At 43.4% G+C, this 22,102-nt stretch overlaps 1 protein-coding gene across 6 annotated transcripts in view; it reads left to right on the forward strand.

Moving 5' to 3' along the window:
- HPCAL1 (hippocalcin like 1) overlaps positions 1 to 22,102 on the forward strand; it is a 78,286-nt gene that overhangs the window by 31,549 nt on the left and 24,635 nt on the right. For 5 of the 6 annotated variants that reach the window (XM_061460823.1, XM_061460824.1, XM_061460820.1 and 2 more), the window contains exon 2: positions 107 to 153. The gene's annotated coding sequence lies outside the window, so the exon portion shown is untranslated. Of the gene's footprint in view, positions 1 to 106; positions 154 to 19,310; positions 19,464 to 22,102 lie in introns of those variants that run through there. The other variant, XM_061460826.1, reaches the window with a different exon arrangement.

Here is a 22,102-nt window from a genome sequence, read left to right on the forward strand (position 1 = left end):
TCAGATGGGAAAATTGGTTTTTACAGGGGAGGCCAAAAAGTGGGAAGGTTGTCACTTAAAGAAAGCTGTAACATAAAGCATGTTTGGTTTACGTCTTCTCCTTCAGGCAGTCAAGCCCCGTGGACTTTCTCTGAAGACGTTCCAAGATAGGTGGTGAGTACTTTCCAGAGCCTGCTCCTTTCAAAGCTTTTCTTAAATTAATAATAGAGAAATTAAATTAGTAATAGAAAATACAAGTGTTGGCTTTTGTTCTGCACTTGGGTGCAGAAGTTTTGCGTTTGCTGAGCTTGTGGCATGCTTTCATTTTAAAGCTGGCAGGACTAATCTTCAAGTAGGGGTTTGGCATCAAGCTGTTAATCTTTACCTTTGCACCAAAATTAATTTCATGAGACTTGATTAGTGAAATAAATGAGATATTTTAAAAAATATTTCAATTCAAGGAAAATCTGTACAATTTATGCTGTACAGATAAAAAAAGCCTGCACTTTCTGTTGGGGCAAAGTGTTTTCTGTGTCAGAGAGCAACCTTAGCTGTTTTTTTTTCCCTTCTGTCCAACTGTGTTGATCTAAAGGAATGTAACTTACAGAGGGTTAAATGAGCTGCATAGCTCACACTAATCTTTGACGTGTGTGATTGATTTTGTACTGCCTGTACCCAAGACTTCCATGTCTTTCGTTTGTCTGCACTTCAGTAGATCCTTAGTTGTAAGCAAGCAAAAACCCTGACTCTGTAAAGAGCTGCAGGAGAATGAGATTGCTAAGAAATGCTGATACTGTGGTGTTGCAGCCAGGGAGACACCTTTTATGCTGATGTAATTCAGTGTGATTTCTTTTCCTCTAGTGGAGCTGATCTCTTCCGGTGAGTGCCGGCCAGGACTCTGCTCTGTATCGCCCTTTGCTGTTTGTTTTCATTGTTTCTAGAGAAATACGTGCTCTGTTTCCCCTTTCAGTTCTAGATTTCTTCCCAATGAGATTAACCAAATTATATCATTACCCATTAATTGCTCAGGAAGTTCATTCTTTAGTTGCATTTCTTTAGGGCACAGGATACAAGCTATTAGAGCTCCTGTGTGTTCAGACTGACTAACGAACTATAGCTGCATATCCCAAGCATCTAACGGATTTCTCCGTTTTCGAAATCAATGTATTTTACATGGATAAGGGGCCTTTTGGTGCCTATGGGCCCAGGTTTATTTGAAGTGTCTGTACAACTGAAATGTAGCCATCTGCACTTGTATTTTGTTGGGGCCAGGGAGGCTGTTGGGGTTTTGTGTGCTGTACTGTGCTTGTGTCCACCTTAAATATGTGCTCATTTTTGCCAGAAAATGCTTATTTCGCATTTTTAAAGGGCTTCTTTAATGCCCCTTAAGTATATTTGTTATCAATTACATCTTTCATCAATGAAAACATCCCCTACTTACTAAAATGTTATCCACATTTTCTGGGAGGAGCTAATTTAACTTCAGACGGTTCTTCTGACTAAGGCTTATGGCCATAAAACATGAGCAATGCAAGGCCAAATCGTGAATCCTCTGTACCTTTTGCCAAAGTGTTCTTCTGAGTAATAGCTTATGAACCCTTCCTCTCCCCGAGCCTCGCAGCTACCGTTGGATCTGTATTATAAACCTGCATGCTGGTTGTACTGGTAGTTGCTATATTGGGCCCTGAATCATCGGTTGATCTTTCTGAGATGTTGAAAGATGAATCAAGCTGTCATTTCCTGAGGGCAGAGGGGAGTATGGGATCGGTGACTGTAATGCCATATGTGCAAAGGCCAGGTAATTTTAAACTGTCAGTTTAAATTGTAATTAGGAGGTTTTTGTTGTTGTTTCAGGTAACACCTGCATAGGTTAAAGTAAAAAAAAATCTTGTTAATACTTGCTTGCCATAGTTAATGTTTCTTTTACCTGTGTATTCCGTTTGGGCAGTGCTTTCAAAAGCATGAAGGTCTTGTGTTATCTTTTGGGGAAACTTGGGCTCCGGGTGCACTTTTGCAAAGAGAATTTAGAGGTGTCTTGTGTTCATACATCACATTTTTGCTGCTGTAACAGGTATAAATTCAGGTATGTCATTTATTCCAGTCTGGGAATTGAGATGGTCCATACCAGTATGAAGGTCCATACCAGTATGAAGGTCCATCTCCAGAGTGTAGCAGTTTCTGTATGGAGCCTTATGGTGATCTGGCTGTGTCAGTTCATGTTTAACATGCATTGATGATAACTCTCTGACACAGGCGGTGAAGGAGCCAATGAGGAGAAGTGTGCTCCTGAACCTTGTACTAACAAACAAAGGACTGGTTGGGGGTGTGAAGGTTGGGGCAGCCTTGATTGCAGTGGTCATGAGATAGTGGACTTCAGGATCCTTTGTGGAAGAAGCAGGGCAATAAGTAGGATTACAGTCCTGGGCTTCAGGAGAGCAAAGTCTGTCCTCTTCAAAGACCTACATGGAGGAATCCCATGGGTTTGGGCTGTAGAAGGTAGGGGGTTCAAAGAGAGCTGGTTAATGTTCAAGCATCACTTCCTCCAAGCTCAAGATCAGTGCATTCCTATGAGTAAGAAATCAAGCAAAGGGGACAGAATGCCTGCATGGATGATCAAGGAGATTCTGGCAAAGCTCAAACAGAAGAAGGAATTCTGTGGCATGTGGAAAAAGGGACAGGCTGCTTGGGAGGAATATAGGAATGTCAGAGTATGCGGGGATGTGATGGGGAAGGCTAAGGTCCATTTAGAATTAAGTCTAGCAAAAGATGTCAAGGACAAAACGAAGGGCTTCTTCAAGTACATCCAGTAGGAAAAGGGAAAATGTGGGCCTGCTGTGAATGAGGTGGGTGCCCCCGTGAAAAATGATACAAAGAAGGTGAAGTAACTGAGTGCCTTCTTTGCTTCAGTCTTTACTGCTAAGGCCAGCCCTTGGGAATCCCAGATGCTGGAGGCAAGAGAGAAAGTCCTGAGAAAGGAGAACTTCCGCTTCATGAAGGATCAGATAAGAGATCACACAGGCAAACTTGACACCCATGGGCTCCAATGAGGTGCACCCACAAAGTGCTGAGGGGCCTGTCAGATGTTATTGCTGAACCACTCTCCATTGTCTTTGAAACATCATGGAGAACAGGAGAGGTGCCTGAGGTCTGGAGGAAAACCAGTGTCACTCCAGTCTTAAGGAAAACCTTCTAAAATTCAAACTTTTTTCATTCTTCACTGTAATGGGCAGTGAAGCAGGCTTTCTTTTAAAAATGGAAGTTACTAGCCAAGATTTCCAAGATAGAAGATAGTGGGGTACCAGGTCTGAATTATTCTGTAACAGCACTATTTTCCCATCATGTACTGTGCCTCCTACAAACACCACCTGCCTTCCACGTTTTGTATAGATGTTGCTATATAGCATGCAAAAGGAGTGTCTCCTATTGCAAGTATGTCGTGTTGATTCACTGCTATACAACTGTTCATTCTCTAGCAGTGTGGGATTACAAAGCATTATCATGCTCAGATTGACTCAGGTAGTGCTATTTTTATTTAAGCTGTATTAAGGTATCATTGTGAATCTTGCAGCATTGTGGTCTTGCAGCAGGGGGGTAATACGATTTACTATTTTTATAAAAAATCAAGATGGCTGTACAAATCCTGTTCATAGCAAGAGCTGCAAAGATTAGTCATGAGCTCAACACTTTCTTTTTTCTCCCTTTCCTTTATAGTGCATCGTTACATTTCTATAATTTTCATGTGACCTCCATCATATTGGCCAGGCTTGGAATAAAATGAAAGGGTGCATTGGCTTATGGTCAGGGACTTAGTACTTGGTGAGAGAAGCTTTGGTGTAGGAGGGTAGCAGGTTTGGGGATGCTTGGTGGAGTTACCAGGGCAGCCGCCAAGGGAGCGCCGTGCGTTTTATAAATCTGAGCACTTGAAGGGTCATCTCATTCAAGCAAATGAGACCTCCTGTGGGCATCATACCAGCACTCATGTCCATCCATCTTGCTGGCTTTTGTTTCAGGCCCTCTTAATTAAAATAAATGTGGTAATTTGATGTGGTTCGTTTTCTCACTCCTCTCCTTATCACCCTGTAGTAGTGTGATAAAGCAAAGATAAATGAATGCCCTAGGGTTGAGGTTGGCTGAGTAGTGCAGTCAGAGGTCTGAGCATTTTGCTGAATTCCTGCTGCAGCCAATGACTTGGGTCTCATTGCTTTGTTAACAGTTCTGTTTGAGAAGCTTGGTTTGGGGCTTTATGTTTTTTAGGGGGGAAGGCATTGTTTTGTTTTTCCCCTGACCACCACCATGTGTTGCATCTACCTCTGTTGTCACATCCAGGTATTGCCCTCCTCCTGCACAGTGTTCTGGTGAAGTTCGAGCAGAGCATCAGTGAGGTTGGTGGGGTGCAAACTGTTTTTTGTCAGAGCAAAGAGGGTCTGAGCTAAGCCAGACAGTTTTGTTTCGTTCTCCCCAAGCATTTCATACTTATGAATACTGCCCTTGGATTACTAGAAAATCTTGTCTCTTAGCAATCAAAATCACAGTTGCTTCCTTCCAGAGAGCTGCCCTGCATTGCTTGGGAAGCAGATCTGACCATCAGATTTTGTTGTTGTCATCTGGGATGAAGCTTCAGTCCAACAGAAGCATGCAGTTGTACTAAATGTTCATCGTAGGTCCCTTCTAACTGCACTATTCTGTTCTCTTCAAGTGCAGACTGGGTTGGAGAGCTGGAAGAAGACTGGGCTGTAGATCCCAGCTGGTATCTCTGTTCCTACTTTGGTGCAGGCACTGTGGGAGAGATTTTAGTTGCTAGGTGCTTGCTGTCTGTCTGTCTTACACCCTGGTGCCTGAGAATTAATTGTCGCAATTTTGATTTCATCAGCAAATGGAGTGTAGTCACAAAATACGATGAATCTGCTGCAGTAAAAATGAAATGGATTCAACTACAGAATTCAAGGAATTTTTAATTCTACAAAAAAAAAGAAGGAAATGTGGTCTTCATTGAATTTCAAGGGGAATATAATTTGACATTTTGTTCAATGAAATGCAAGGAAAAATAGTTTAAGAAAAATATTAGCTTTTGTAATTAGAGGAGGAAATTTCATTTCAGGGATTTACCATCAAAAACTTCTTTCATGGCATGTCAATATTAAAGCATGTATCCTTCAGGGTGTATATCAAGTGTCCTTGTTTGTGATGTACCGTTGCTACCTATCTGTCAGAATAGTTACTTAGCTAGTTCTGATCATTTATATTGGAATCACGAAGGCACTTTGCTTTTCATGTCTTTTTTTTCTAGGTTAAAATATCTTCTTTCTGAATTATGATGAAATATTTTAATGCTGTAACAAGGAACACAATAGATATGTTAATGTAAAAGTATGAAAATAGAAACTTCAGTATTCAAAACCTTGAGCAGGTTGAGTTTAGAATATCCTAGGAGCACCTTCCCTGAGTTTGCAAATGCCTTTCTAAGTGTTCTGAATCTGAGGAAAAAGCTTTTTCCTTTTGTTTTGCTTGAGTTTTCATTGGGATTTTTGTTTTAAGTTTGACCAAATATATTTGACAGACTCTGCTCCTTGTATAGTCAGGTAAAAGGACTGAATGGTCCCTGTACACCACTGTAAAGATAGCAGATGAATTTATCTGCAAAATGGCAACTGAATGGAGAATTGATGAAAGATAGCAGCTGCAAAAGACATTTCAAAGTGGGAAGGTACTAAATGTTAACTTTCGTAGAGTACCCGGGAAATTACTTCAGGTTGTCTTTTTGAATCAGTGTGCTTTTAAAGATAGTGGTCATAGTCTCTAGGGAAGGGGTTTGGTTTTGCAGGCTGGTTTTTTGCTTGTTTCAGACTCCCAGCTCTGTGGTTGAGTTCCCCTCTAGCACATTGTCTCTCCACCCGGGATAAAGTGTGACTTAGTTGGAGAGTGAGCCTTACCATGCCCTCCATCCCTCCCAAAACCTTCCCATGATGGCAAGGGGGTTGTTCTATTGCTAGTTAAACAACTGTAAAGGGTTTTTCTTTCTCATTGCATCTCAAGAATCCTTCTCGCTTCAGCCTCCCGTGCTCTACAAGATGCCCAGCCAAGGGTGATGATGGGTCTGCCTGGTATCCCAGATACCCTGTGGGAATGGAGCAGCATCCTGCCTGAGAGCACCTAGCCAGAACCTAGGGGTTTTATGCAAGTCAAAACTTGTAGGAGGTGGTTTAATAATGGGGATATCAGCAGACCCCTGAGTACAATGATGCTGCTGGATGCTTTCATAAATCTAAGGTTTAGGGATGACAGTTATCATGCATGGCATTGGGAAAATGTGAAACTGCAGTCATTAAACAAAAATGGGCTTTTAAACTAATGACAGCTGCCTAAACAGTTTTGCAGTGAAACAGATTCCCTGAGGCTACCATTCTTCAAGTAATACCAGTCCTATTGACTTTAAAAAAAAACAGGAAAATATTTTGTTTTGGTGTTGTAGCACTGCTTTTACATTCATCCCAAAGGTCAGGCTGCTAAACGTTTGCTAGGTTTTGTGCTGAAGGTGTTAGAAAATAACAAGTGGCAATGTTTCCAGGTAATTCATTCAGTTATTCCCTTGAATTAAGCCACCTCCAATACCAAGAATTCACACCTGTTCCCAGATTGGTTTCCAAGCAAATATGGGGGCACTTCTCTCCATCTGAACTTGGCTGTGTTTAATGCAGTGGGTAGTTCACCACAGTGTCTCAGTTGTGCAGCATTTTATCCAAATACGTCCATCAAAACCTGTTCCAACTCCAGCTGGTTTAAAATGTTACACGATAAAGCAGCATGTTGCCTTGTCTCCTCTGAAGCCATCATTCCTAGCCTAAAGCTGGAGGCATAAAGATGCATGTATTGCCTTTTCCTTCATGCCAGAGAGGTCCTGATGGACAGGGGCTACTTGGGATCTGAGTGGCCAATTTCCTTGAAGAGGCATTTCAGGAGGGTTTGGTGGTTTCGGTGGTTTCAGAAGACCTACTCATTCTCAGCCACTGACTTTCACATCTTTTTAACTTTTAATTTCCCAGCTTGGGAAATTAAACCAGCCCAGGCTTGGTTTCTTCCTGCAAATTGCTTAATTTTGCTTTGTCTCCCATTCCCCCTAATTCCTCATCTTGATCAGAACTCATGATGTTCTTTCTTTCCTTTTCCTGCTCCTCTTTTTATTACAAGGAACAGAAAACAGAATAACGCAGACTGTGAAAGAATGCTGAACTGCAGAATTTGGTGGTTTTGTGTCATCTCACTTCATACCATACACGGCTCAGAACCCACTTCTCTCCCTATAAGCCTGGGCTGGCCTTGCTTGCTGAGTAATTACAGAGTGATTTTTAATCTTTTTCTTAAGTTATTATTTTTTTGAAGCTAGTTTCATTAGAAATATATATGAAATCCGTCGAGAGCAGTCATACTTCACTTTGAAGCCCTCCATATCCTGAGATGAGGTTGGAAAAGGTGGGCTGGAGGTCTCTTGCTGTGTCAGAGACATTGAGCACAGCTTTCGAAATGATGAGTTCTCCTCTGAATATCACCTGCAGTCCTGGCTTTCTGCAGATTTTAGCTGTCCTGTGAGACCTAGATAACATCCTGCTTCTTATCACCACTTTTCTTTTCTCCTTTGCTTCCATAGTCTGTCCTAACCATAAACATGTTTTCTGTGGGCAGTTCTTTGTGGAAGAGGAGAGCTGTCTAACTGCAATGACTTTAGCCATGTTTCTTGTTCCTGGGGAGCTTGAGTTAGGAGAAGAGAGTGGAAGAAGAAAGGTTAAATTAGCTATAACATGAGCATTTGAACAGATGGCCAACGTTTGTAACACCAAAAGCCATTTAATTTTAGAAATTTGCAGGCTGTTTTAAGCTTGTCATGGTCTTCACAGCCATCTGAGCCATAGATACACAATTCATTAGCTTACAGCAAAGCTTCGTTGCTTTATTTCCCTTCTGTTTGAAACACTGAACTTTAGGTGGAATGAGCAGGATCCTGGAGCACCTCTGGGATCAGCTCCTTTTGTTACAACTTTCTTTAAACCCCTGGAAGCTTAGGGTTGAGGGGTTCTCCTGGCCATGCTAGAAGCTCAGCTCCTCTCATTCACTTGCTTTCCCAGCAGTACTCAGCCCTAGCAAGACAAGGGCTATGGAATAGTTAATTGTGGGCAGGGAGGAGACAGATGATCATCCTGCCTCAAATTACTTAACCGACTTAAGGGTCTACCCTTGCCTGCCTGAACGAGCCAACTAATCCTTCAGTGAGCCGTACAAGTGAGTGCTGAGCTATATATGTGCACCGTAGGCCTGCTTAATGGTGGAAGAACATCACTGTTCAGCACAAATTGTTTCAGGCTCTAGTGGGTTTCTCCATCCTCTGGAGGCTTTTAGGTCAGAGTTGCGTATCATCTGAAAACAGATGGTGTAGGCCAAACGGGTGGTGGCTGAATGGAGAAATTCTTTAAATAAAGAGGTACTGGGCCGTATCAGTGGTTCTCAATACATTTTGTAGGATCACAGTGAATTCCCAGGGGCTGTGCTTCAGACACGAGTGGCCGTTTGGAAGAGCAGTATTTGCACATAAAGTCCTTGGTGCTGCCCTTGAGGCCTGCTGGGATGAGTGATGCCAAGGGTCCCATTTGGGATTCGATGAGTCAAGAGTGAAGCAGCAACTGTCAAGCACTTGGGAATTGTCTTTATAAGGAGCGTACCATGTTAGTCCACCAGAAAGTGAAAGGAAAAAGAAATCTGTATCAGTGCAGCGTGTATTTCTTTTACAAAGGTCTGGCTCATCACCACAGTTGGCTTTTCTTAATTACTGCTAATGCTTCTGCAGGCTGTGCAGTTGGAGCTGGAATGTGGCTGGCCCAGGGTCAGCTTGCAGAGGCTTTTATCAGGGCCACTCCGAGACAGGCCATCTGCAAGATGTATTTATTTTTTTTCTTGTTTGTCCTCTCTAAATAAAAACGTGATGCTGTGAGAATGTCCGTTCCATCCTATTGCTTCACTCCACCAAAGTTGCCATTTTCTGACAAACTGTTTTAGGAAGTTATATTTGACAAATGGCTGTTTACTTAATTCTTGTACTGTTGCTGCTTGTCCATGAAACCCAAATCTGTTTGTGTGCAAGCTCAGCTGTAGCTCAGTTCAGAGCATTCTTTAAACCATAGCTGCCTTCTGCTCTTCTTTGTTTTTTTTAGCTCCTTTTCTCTCACAATAGAGGAACTGCAGGTACTTCATATCTGGTGAAGGCACATCCAGTACCTGCAGAACCAAGGGCTGTTAGAAGCTGTGACAACCCTGTGGTTGGGTTTTCTTGTATAGCCCAAGTGTTAGAGCTTCAACACTCTTGGCATCCCGCAGCTGTAACACAGAGTGTAATGAGGATTAGCTTTGCAGGAGTGTGTTTCTTCTGTCTGCAGAAAACCATGTGAAACTCCATGATGGAGCACTGGCCCATCGAACGAACTTGGTTCGTTCCCCAAGTCCTTCTGGCTCAGGCCCTCGGCCAATGGGGAGACTTCTCCGTGGTTACCTTCAGTAAGATTGGTTTGTCAGGAGGAGACTTGCAAGAAGCAGCTTTTTCATTTTTGGATGGGGGTGGGAGTGTTGTGTGTTTGTTTCTATTTGGGTTTTGGTTTTTTTTCTTAGGAAGAGTGATTTCTTCGGGCTCGGTGCTGTCTCTGAAGTTAATTTACCTGCTTGGGATACTGGGACTTGTTTTAGAAATAAAATACTCCTTCATCATGGAGCTCTGTGCAAAACTGCTGTTCAAATCACCAGTGAAAAAAGGGACAGTCCCCTGATGACACCAGTTGTTCCAGGGTTTTTCTTAAACTGATGAATTTAAGGCTCTCCTTGGCAAAATGCAAGTTTAAGCAAGGCTTAATATGCTTTGTGCATAGTTACTGTGATATAATCCATCTCTGGCCACCCTAGCCTAGCAGTGGGTGTTTCTGAAGGAAGGTAAAGCATAGGGACTGTAGTAATAAAGGGAAATGCAATTATAAAACCAAAAGAGCAAACCATTGTTTATAATCGATGAAAATTGACGCTTGTTGCTCTCTGGTTCACCTTCCTTACCTTAAGGTTTTCTCATTAGAAGCCGTTTCTGTAAATGCCATCTCTTTCTTTCCCCTTGGAGAGATCTCAAATTGCTGGGCTGGAACTGTTGTCTGGGTAATCAATAACCTTTAATCTACATGACAGTTTTTTTCCTTGAAGTTAGTTCTTTCTGTACTGGAGATAACACGTCTAAAGCAAATGTAATATGAAGAAAGGTTAAATTCAGCTTTACTGCATCTTGCTATATGTTCTTACAACTTTGCAATATGAATGTCTTCCAAAACCATTATGGTTATTGCTAGGTGGACACTAAATGATTAATCTACTAGCAGACAGCCAGCGCAGTAGTGTCTTTGAAACAATTTGTGAGCCTCTTCCCTGCTGCTCCTTCCCTGTAGGAATGTTTTAAAGATAAGATCCTGACAATAAAATAAATTGTGATTTGTAGCCTGTTTCTCTTTTGATCTACTCCTTTGCTTCATCGTTGTACTTCTGTCTCATGCTGAAAAGTGTGTAATGAAAGGGATTTAAAGTCTGCCCTAAGCCAGAAGACCATTCAGTCTTGTATTTCATTTGAGACATACGCTTAAATTATCATGGGGTTGACAGGATTTATCCATGCATTTAGATGCATGCTTAATCTGGGTAAATAATGATACTTAAGAGCTTTTCTTTTTTATGGGAGGTCACAGCGCTCTTTTTCTTGAGTTAGCAGCATCATGTGCAGAGCATGTGAAAATATTCACTGATTATTTTACCATCTGGAGTAGGCCTTGTAATGGGAATACCTGTTTACGTCCTGGTTTTATTCTCAGAAGGTCTCCTTTTGGCTATGTGGTGTGGAGAGAGAACATCCCAGCACTTAGTTAAGGAGCTGAATTTAGGGACATGAGTAAACATTTCAAAAGGCAGTGGTTTGTGAAAGAAAAGGCAGGGCTGCAGAGGAGACTTCAGTTTGGGTCCTCATGCATTCTGTGAACTTGTACATTTTTAACATTTTTACAGCTACAAGTCATAACACTATGTACCATGTTGCATCGAGACACTGACTCACAAAAATCCTCTAGTGTCTGTTGATGCCATGGACTTGCCTATGTGCTCATGCTGGTTTTAATTGTCTTTTGGTTTGAGGAAATGTCCTCAAATCTGACCTCAGGTTAGAGGTTAAGCTGTTTCTCATTGCTGTGGATAGCGATGATACATTTGGTTGTATACCCAGTTGAGACAGCTTGGAGCTACTGAGCAGCAGCGGAGCGGGCATAAGTCATGGAGTTACTCATAATAGCTTCTTACTATTTCCTTAAGTTGTTCTGGTTAATAATATAATAATATTTTTGGACAATAATAGGTTTGCGTCTCTGGCTTGTCTGATGGCAGTTCTGTTGTTGCAAGATTTTGATTTTAACTCTCAATTAACTTCAGGCACAAAGCCAGTTACTGCATGTAATGTTGAATACTGGCTTGATGGAGCTACAAAATATTTTCTCATCTCCTAAAGGCAACCCTGTGCTTTGATAGTGACACTTTCATTCACTGGAGAATGTTGAAAAACTGGCTCATACTGCACACTTTTTAATCCTAGATTTCTCAAGTAAATTAATCCCCTTTTGTTAACTCCATGTGGTGGAAGAAGCAGTCATGATAGTGCTTATAAATGATGCAGTTTGGTTTTGCTCAGAATGCCAAAGTTTGGGAGTGAACTCCAGGCAGACATCTGTGCTATGGTAAGGTTGTTCAGGGCAAAGCTTAGTTTTAGTCTTAAAGTATTTGCTACCAAATTTTAGAAGGTAAACTTGAGACAAACTGCTCCCACCCAGCATCAGATACCATTGTTTTGGTGGTATAGCTTTGTGCCTGTTTCAAAATGACTCAGATGACCAGTGCTTAAAAATGAGCACCCTCCCCTCCTCCAAACCTCTGGGTGTGGGAGCCTGAGCTGCAACTAGTGCTGAAAGAGATCAGAGAGGGGTGATGGTGTGCTGAGGTCGCAAAGGAATCCAGAGATGCTGAAGGAGAGCACTGAGAGTGGTCTTGCCTTTGGATGCTGTGGGATGAGGCTGCAGGTGACAATCCCATTTGATCTTATTTTTAAGATAGTTTTCGCATCATAAGACTCTCATCATCCTGTTGCTTAGTTTTCTCTGAGAGGTCCCCTCTCGTGTGCTTGGCCTGCTGAGAAACTGTTCACCTCCCTCCCTGACTCAAAACTGCCCCACTTCTGGTTTTAACTTACTCATGGGCTGTTTAATAGTTTGGGGTTATTTTTTTGTCAGCACTATGGGTTTATTTTTTCCATATGGTGTTCACAATCCTGATGTGGTTACAGCAAAAGAGTCTCTCCCTTCTGTGCTTTCTTTTTAAGAGGCATCAGCCAAGTGCTGCTAGTCTCCCACTTTTCTTACTGTTGTTTTCAGTTTCTTGTTTAATTTGCATCACTGAAGAACATTTTGATGTTTGCTCTTTATTTGCATGATCTAATTCAGCTTGACTTTGGCAATTTCTCTTTACCCGTTTGCTTCCTGACCTCTGTGACACAGCTGTCTTTGCCAGGCAGCCCTTCTTTTCCAGTCCTTGCAGTCACTGCTTAGTCCTGAAATCCCTTTTTTAGTGATTGTTTGTCCAGTTAGATTGGGAATCATTCCCTAGATGTCTCCCCTGCTTTGCTTGGAGCTACAAGTACCAGCTCTTTTTTTTTTTACCATATTCTTACCATAAAGCCTCTTACAAGTGTGTCCTTGAGCACTTCAGGCTGGTTGACTTCCATGCCAAGGTCCTTTTAGTCCTCAAAGCTCATGGGAAATTGAAAATAAGGATTTCCATGTTTCACCTCAGAGTATTCTTCCACCCAAACCACCTCTCTATGTTTAACATCGCCTCCAGAGTTACTTTCTTTGAGCACTTATGGCTATTTGGAGTGTCTGAATTAGTATCACCCTGTTCAGGTTCAGAAGCTGGAGGGTTACAATTGCTGTCGTGTCTGCTGTGGTCGGCTCTTAATGTTAATAGTAGCTTCTTCAGTTGAATGTTTTAGGAAGTTACAGTTCCACAGTACGATAAACCCTGTTAGCACTTTTGTTTTGCTGTGGACCTTGCAATCTACACTGCATTTCCATCCAAACTCCGTAGAGTGTAGGACAACCCATGCCGTTGTCTGGCCTCCCAAGCAGCACTGACCCCTTAGCACTTATGGGACATCATCATAGGCTGGCCATGATGACGTCCTTCTGAGTTTCTTCTTCCGCTTCCTGACTTCCCTGCTGTGTTGTCTTGGCTCCCAGTATCAAGTGTGTTAATCCTTGATCTTACTTCTTACTCCTTATGTGTGCATTTCTGGCTAATTATCTGCTGTCCTATCTGACTGCTGCTATTAATGTTAACATGCTCTTTGTTCGCCTAAGTTTGGATGACATTATGTGCTTTTTTTTGTCCATGTTTACCAATCTCCCTGTCTGTTTATTGAAACCAGATGTGGAAGTTAACTGATTTTCCTGGTTTTCGTGTCACTAGAAAGCTTTTTTTTTTTCCTTTGGTTTAAAATTCTCAGCTGTGCCTGCTGTGATCACAGAAAGCCATCTCTCATCCACAGAGAAATGTCCTTTTTCCATGAATGCCTTCTGGTGGTGGAACACCATAAAACTTCCCTTGCAGTGTCAGTTCTTGAACCATATGGATGACATTAACTTGTAATGGCTTTTCCTTCCTGTTGTAGCATTGAAAGAAAGTCCCCAGGCACAGAGGCTAATCCTGGTCTCCCCAGGCTCTCTCTTTAGCCTAGAAGGAGGTAAGCACCACCAGGGAGCATCTAAAACAGGCTCCTGCTCCAAACTGCCTTCCTAATTTACTTCGTCCACTGGCAGAGACACTAGCCCCTTCTTCTGGGCTAAGTTTAGTCCTGAGCCTTGTTCATGCCTGTGGCTGAGTTCTCTGTCTGCAAACTGAGAGCAAGAGCACTTAATCTCTTACTGAAGGCCAAAGATGAGCCTCTCTGGGAAAAAGGAACTAGAATGCTCTTAATGATAAGGACCAAGTAAAGTGCTGTAAACAGAGAATTGAGGACAGTACAGTAGAGCAGCCAGGGGCATGAGTTGGAAAAGGAGATGGAGAAGTCAGGCTCCCATTCTGGGAGCTGTGGCCTTGCAGTCAGAAGCAGCTGAAAGACTTTAATGATGCAAAGACATCTTGCAGCATCTCTCCAAACAGGAAGAATGAGTCCAGATTGCTGTGTCTACAGAGAGCGATTGTTTTATTTCCTATTAAGAGGGTAGACATAAAATCAGATTTCTCTGAGTTGTCTTATATTTTTAGCCTGTGATTGGATTGCAAATGTGCACTGGATATTTGCATTTCTGGAAGCAGGCTCTGGTGCTGTTTTCTTAACCAGGATCCAAGTTAATTTGCCGAACTTCCAGATGGGAGCCATTCATTTGTCTATTACAGATTTGCAGGAATGCTTAAATTAATCTAGATTTTCTAGCTCAGTAGTTTGCTTGTTCTAACATTCAAGTATTTTCCTTACCTCCCCTCTGCCCTTTATTTTTTTTCCCCCTTGAGCTGAATTACCCACTTGTGCATAATAAAGAAAACTGGTTTTGCAGAAGGAGGAACCTGTCTGTCATCCATCCTGTGTAGAAGCTCTTGGGGAGTAGATTGTCCTTCCATCTCCTACAGGTTTCCTAGGAGGGAACTAAGTGCAAGGCGTAGCTGGTAGAGCCTTTTAGCCCTGTTTCACTTGGCTTATTGAGGTTTACTGTATTTTGCTAGCTTCTTTGTTTTGAATTATTGTGATCAACTTATTGTGGTCGAGTACATGTGTTGAATAAAGATGATGTTAAGCTACTGGCTCTTTCTCTGTTGTGGGTAGATAAGGGTATTTACAGGGAAGGCTCATAATTTTCCTTAGCAACATTCAGCCTCCAGTGCATTGAGTGACTTGTGATTGTGTTACAGCCATTTCTTTAATGAAATTTTAAAATACATGTCTCTTTACAATCACTTGTCCCTGGGTTTCATAGATAGCCATGCAAACAGTATGTATATCATTGCCATGGTGGTGCATGGTACATCCTGAAAAAGCAGATGGGGTGTAGACAGGTGAGGTTAGCTCAGAGCCAACCCTTTTCATCATTATTGCATTTGCCATAACATTAAAGACTGGTAGGAAAAAATGATGCATCACATTTTTTGCTACTTTAGTTTCAGAATGAATGTATTGAACCAGTTTGAGTTCAACTTTAATTTCTTCTTCTTATGTTACAAATTCCCAGTGCTCTCAATAGCCAAACAGCATCCCAGAAAAACACAGAAGTCCTGCACAAAGACTGCATCCCTAAGCCCTGGAGCCACAGTGTGCCCAGGATGGCAGACACGACTGAGAGCTTGTCCTGAGTCAGTAGGGTCAGTAAGCTGCAATACTTAGCACATGGATAAGCATTTACAATTGTGCTGTGTGGTTCCTGTGTTGCTTATGGTGATGCATAAGCTTCACTTGAAGGATAAACTTGAAGGAAGCTGGGGTTGGTAGGGAATATGCAATATGAAACAGTACTACTTCATTCTTGCTGAAGATTGTTGCCTGTGAGGTACTGATGATGGGGATGACGTAATAAGGTAGCAGAAGACATCTTACTGTTCTGCATCCGAGCAACATAAAGTCTTGCTGCTTCCTGGTCTTTTGGTCTCTGGCTGAGGCCCCAAGGTGCTGGGGTGATGTTTCAGCCTGGTGATTTCTCAACCCTTGCAATGGTAGGGAAAAGTGAGGAAGTTGGCTATGCAGTCAGGAGTCTAGCTGCTCACTTCTGGTTTAAATAGTCCTTGGCACTTTGACATTTTGGGGATGGAAGTGTCAGTTTTTCCCACAGCGGATGAGTGAACAGGTTTTGGAATATTTTATCAGGTGATGGAAGCAATAGGGGCTCAGTTTTGGGAGGCAGATGGTGGAGCGGGAGGCAGGCATGGGCCTGGCAGCACAGCCCAGCCTCAGGACCCAGGGCAGGGAGTACATCTTGCATATGAAGTGTCAAGGCACAACCTGGACCTGATTCTCAACACCACCAGCAGGCCCTGAAACACCACAAAGGCAAAGGGGGAATGATACAGTAAAGGATTATAACAGTACTTGGGTCAGCATCTCAGAATTGCAGGCAGTAACCCAAACAGGATGGAATTTACTTAGGAGGAATAAAGTGAGATAAGGGGTGTTTAAATTCTTATTTTATACATCTGTTTGAATACAGTTTTGACTCAGTGAGAGAACTTGTTTAGTTTACTTACAGGAGGTGAGATGATGTGATAAACTTGAATGGGAAAACAATCTAATATTTAACATTATTGGACATTATATAAATGGTATTGTAATATATATTTTATTAGAGCATTGTTTTTTGTCTTACTCTACCACTATAAAAACGGATGACTGTAAAGGGAAAAGAAACAGCATTTGTAGTAAAACAGAAGCTTCTGAAATGTCGCTGTGAGATGAGCTTGTTACATTGAAACAGTCAGCCTGGAATTTTTCTCCTCATCATTTTGTGCATGCAAATTCATTACAAACCTTTAGGAATTTTTCAGTCCCCTCATGCCTTAGTGTGACCAGGACACCAAACACATGCGATTATCTCTCTGCTCCCCCCCCAGTTGCAGCACCACATGGTATGCATGTGTTGTGAAAATTGCTCAGCAAGGCTGCGCTGCAGTAGCTAGAGGTAGTTTGGGCTACCAGGCAAATCCTATTAAGTCAGGGGTGTCCAATACAGTGTGTATAACTTTGGTTCAGAGAGGACTATTTATAGCTGCAGTAAGAGTATTGTGTGCACAGGGCTTTTCTTTCACACCTGATCAGGGACCTTGGCAAATTCACCATCCCTTTCATATGCTCAGCAGCTTGGGAGCCAGACCTCTGAGAGCACCAGTGTTTTAACTGGAAATCCTGGTCATCTTCTCAGGCCATCTGAGGGCATCATGGAGGAGGAGGTCATGATTTTCTGTCTGCTTCTCTGTACAGCATCTCTTCTCCTTCTCACTCACTGGGTTCAGTGGTTTAACTCTCGGGTGTGCAGCATCCCACCATCACCATGAGTGCTGCAGTGGGAGGGAGAAAGGGTACTATATGTGTGTCAGTGGTGTCATTAAACTTTTCAAGCTCTTCTTGGTGATGAGTGAGTTTGGGATAAAGTGGAGCTGGAGTTTGGAGGGACCGAATGCGGCAGAGCTGCAGGGGCAGGATAACAAGGAGATGTGCTTGATCTTTGTGGGAAGGAGGATTTACCTGCCCCACTGGTGATGTCAGTTCATGGATTTAGGGTCTGGCTGGGGAGGTACAAAGGACTTGCCTATTAGAAGCGTCCAGTCTGGGGTAATCAAGTGGTGGAGTGCGGGCTTTGTGAGTGCGCGTTCACAGTCTGGTTTTAGGCTTTGGCGTTTGGTGAGCACACTAATGCTATGTCGAGGAATCACCACAAATTTAATTTTACAATAACACACCGTTAGTGGAGCACAAACAGCAAAGACCAGCAGGAACATGCTGCTTCCTGCAGCTGGTCTAGGCTGGGGTCCCTCCACTACCCCCAGCCCCCAGGATGCTGCTGTGCAGTGCAGTCAGATGTGTTAATAAGGCCTATGAGTTTTCTGCACACTTACTGCATTACATCGAGAAAGTTGATTATAGGGACTGTTTATTTTATGGGGTTTTTATATTCTCATTGGGAGCCATTTGTCAGTCTGCATGGAAATCTGATTAGCTGAGAATTGCTAGCTCTCTGGTATATGTTGACCTATAAAGTGAAGGATGCAGCAATAAACACAGTCCATTAGGCTGCAAGAGAAGTGTGTAGGCTTCTTTGGAGTTTGGAAATGAGAGGTTTGACACGTAAATGCCTTTCCCTTGGGAGCTCATTTGTGTTTGGTGCCGGGCTTCTGTGCCCTCAGGGGGTACTGGCAGCCCCTTTCAGCCCACTGGTGCTGCTTTCCACCGTCTCCTTCAGGGCATGGGTATACAAGCATAAGGCTTCCCCTTTGGCCAGCAAATGCACTTCCCCATCAACTCTGTAAAATAACTTTCAGTTCTTAAGCAAAGAGATACTTAATCTAGGCATCAGGCACCTTGATGTGTTACCGGAGAGTGTTGAATGGGCTTTGTACGTCATCACATAAGGCACAGACAAGGTAACTAATGATACCTGCAGCCTTGCAGCTGTATCATTGTTATGTGTCTCCAGTGTAGCAAAAGCCTGAAGCTCTTCTCACCAATAGCCTCTTCTTTTTCTTTATCACAACAGAAGATTTAATTTTTTGTTAACAGTTCAGGAGAAACTTTTCGCCGTAAGGTGAGCAGAGGCTGTGGACAGCTTTGCCCTTTGTGGTGATGCATTCAGGATGCTGCTACCTGCATCACACAGTGGGGTGGTTTGGGCAGCAGGGTGGTGCTGCTCGCATCCCCATCCTGGCATCCCTAAAAGAGGCCTGTGAAACTAAAGTTTGGGGTGGCTCTTAAGATTGCGTATGCTGTTTAACTGAAACACTCAAAGATACAAATAAGTTTTTTACTGTGAGGGTGGTGAGACCCTGGAAGAGGTTGCCCAGAGAAGTGGTAAATGGCAGTGTTCAGGGTTAGGGTTAGGGTGTCCAAGGCCAGGCTGGACAAAGCCTTGGGCGACATGGTCTAGTGTGAGGTGTCCTTGCCCATGACAGCAGGATTGGAACTAGATGGTCTTAAGGTCCTTTCCAACCCTAACGATTCTATGATTCTATGATTCTGAGGAGCTGGAGAAGAGAAGCAGCAGCCAAGTCCTGGTTAGCAGGGATTCAAAACTGTGTTTGAACTCATGGGAAGGGACAAATAATCTTATGCTAGCTCTCTTTCTCTGAAATGTCTGCAGCAAAACTTTGGAGGTGTGAGCTGCCGGTGCTCCTGGATGTCTGGATTCTTAGTGTTTTTTGGGAAGGGGGGAAAAGAGACAAGCTGATAGCAGAGCCACCCCACCTGCAATGCAACATAGCAGTGCTAAGAGTGTGTTCCTGCTCTGAGCAAACTTCAGGCTTTGACTGCTTCATGGAGAGACTTAATTCATTGTTTGATAGACTCTAATTATGCCCATGTAGGTATGGGGATGCTGAAGGTGCTAATGGAAACATATGGGGTGATACGGTGATGTCTCTTCTCCACTATTGCCAGGGAATTTCTGAGTTTTGGTGGGCTGTAAAACATAAAGCCCATCACTGGGCGGAGTGAGAGCAAACGTGTGGTTTGTGCATGTGTTTTTGTGTCGTATTTAAGGGAAAAAAAAAGCATCTAAAAATAAACGCCGGCTCGCCTCCGCTTCCTGATTTGTGTGGGGCTGTGGTGGAGCAGCCGGAGCAATGGGGTGGCCGGCCTGGCCTGGCCTCCGGAACTTCCCTCCTGAGCCTGGGGCAGCCAGAGGGACGAGGTGAGGGAGCTGGTGGGAAGCAGGGATGGTGGTGGGATCAGTCTTTCTCCAGGTGCAGGGGGACATGCTGCTGTCAATTGGTATGTAGGCACCTTTGGGTGCCGGTCATGGGTGGGGTGGTGGCTGCATGAAGTCCTCTGCGCCTGTAAGTAGATGTCATGGTGTGATCATGTAGGTCCTCTATCAGGCCCAAGCATTTGTTTTGGTGATGAGGGAGGTGATTGCTTTAAACCCTGAATCCCAGAGAGTAGTTTAGAGGTCCAGCTGCTGCTCTGGGGGAAACAGCTGAGCAAGAAGAGCATCAGTGAAGCCATCAGAAATGTATAAGGTATCCTCTCATGCCAGTGCAGCAGCATGGCGTTATGGTGGCATAATCTGTGCTGAAACTTGGCTCGAGAGTCATCAGGACACTGAGCAATGGCAGCTGTACTGGCTCTTGGAGGGCTTTGCTCTCCAGGTAGGGAGGAGTAGTGCGGTGCTGGGGTGGTTGCTGAGCTGGTGCCAGGAGAGCTGCAGCTGGGAAGTGAGAAACCGCAGGGAAGTTGTGTTCACCGAGAGCTGTGTTGGTAGCTTTGTTTTTCATTAGGGATGTTGGATACTAGGACATTGCCTACTATATTGTTTTTTTTCTGGTTTTGATATGGGGTTTTGTTTATTTGTTTGTTTTTAAGAAAGCCTAATGATACTGTACAGGGGATGCACAGATGATTAAAATGTTTGTAATACTAAAATGTTTATGAATAAGCTGACAAAGGTTTTAGGAAGTTGTGTCATTTTCTCTGCTCTTTAAGGCAGGATTGAAACTCCCCTCACGGTCAGTAAGATATTGCAGAGCCTTTTTCTGGCCTGAGTTGACAGCAGGGAGCTTTACTTTCTTCTCTGTATGAGCTAAATTCATTTTATTCCATGAGCCTTGATGAACCTTATTTTTACCTCCATGGACCTGATTTCTACCTCCACGAACCTACCTCACTAGTCTTAATCCAGAAGTTTATGGTGTGGAAAGCTTTCTCTGGAAGTCCTCCTAGGTCTTACCAGTGATTTCTTGTCATTAGTCCTACCAACCTGCGTATCGTCTATATATTTACATTGTATACATCATAGCTTGTTAGCTCACATAGCAGCCTCATGGGAGAATTGGTGCCTTCAGCCCTTCATGGTCTTGATTTTCTGACCTGTATTAAAGTATTTTTCTGCCAGCCCAGAGGAGGTGGTGCTTGTGGTCACCAGGGAGTTACGGGTTTGCCAAGTGGTGGGTTGCCCACCTGGTGCAGCCGATGAGAAGCATCTGGCCTTTTAAAAACATTAGTGGATGATGAATATTGCATCTGTATGTGAAAGGTACTTTAAAAAGGGTGTGGAGGCATTGCAGATCCAACTGGCAAAGCATCTAGAATAGCAGAGCTGCCAGGGGGAGCGTTTTGCCATACTTGGGGCTTTTCTGAGGAGGGGTAAAGTTGGTAGATGCCATTTAGTTTCCAGAAGACTGTAGGCAGTTGCACACAAGTAATTGTGAAGGGAATAATTGTGGGTGGAAGGAAAAATGTGGCTGATGTGGTGAAGCAGGGCTCTGATGAGCGTCACAGTGTGGTTTCTTTCTGCCTTTTTTCCCCCAAATAAAGTCCAAGCACTGGTGACTCTGTCTCTGCTACATTGCCCTGTGGGGATGCTCTGGGCTGTGACCCCTGGGTACCAAAGTGCCTGAGGAAGAGGGGAAGGGATGCTCCTGCACTGACTTGAGTGGAGGCACGAGGCTGTTGGCCTTGTTCTTGCTTATGTCCCAGCCCAGGGATGGCTAGCTGCTTTTTATTAACTGTGGGTTATTCACCTGGTTGGTTTTCCTCTGTGGGGGAAGATCGGGCTGTAGTGCAGGGATGCTCTTTGGTGTATCTGGCAGTTTCAACTTGCTGTGAATTTTGTGACTAATTGCTGCAGCAATTAAATTCAGTGTCTGAAGGCAGCACCACAGTCATGTGTGATGGAAAGGGACAAAAGCAATTTTTATATTTAGCTCCTCTGAAGACTTCTTTTGATCTGTCCAGTTTAGCCAGTTTTATTGTTGGTTGGTTGGCGTTTTTGGTATTTTGAGGTGTGTGTGGGTTTTTTTGTTATTAAAGACAAAATAATAGCTCCTTGCCTCTTTAATGTGATATAATTAGATGGAGGAGCAAGCTGTTGAATGGTTCTGGCTAAAGCCATGAAAAAAGAATAATTTTAACTGCTGTTATGAGAATTTTCCCTTTTCTGCTTTTATGATGATGAATGCCCATTTGTATTTTAGCATCTGTTCCTGTAAGAATGTGGAAGGAAATGAGCTGGCTCAGCAGAAACTGAAACCCAAACTAATCTCACACTGTAGTAAATGCTCAATAGCCTCATTGTTTGTGGGCACTTCAGCAGCAAATTGAGAAAAACCCACCCCAACAAACCAAACAGCATTAAAACCCGGGATAGATGGCAGAGAAAGCATCAAAGCCCTTTTGTTGTTTTCCCCAGCATCCCGCAGGCTCCATGCACGTGCCGAGCAAGCACAGAGCTTCGCAGCAAACCACCAGGAGCTTTGCCCTGCTGCTTGGGGTGCCAGATGTGGGGTCCCACAGCCAGTGGTTCTGGAGCCTGGCTTCACCATCACTGGGGTG

The sequence above is a fragment of the Pezoporus flaviventris genome, unplaced genomic scaffold, assembly GCF_033815535.1.
Source record: "Pezoporus flaviventris isolate CSIRO_AGI_PZ_B2104156 unplaced genomic scaffold, CSIRO_AGI_Pfla_v1 ptg000031l, whole genome shotgun sequence".
In the NCBI taxonomy this organism is placed as follows: domain Eukaryota; kingdom Metazoa; phylum Chordata; class Aves; order Psittaciformes; family Psittacidae; genus Pezoporus; species Pezoporus flaviventris.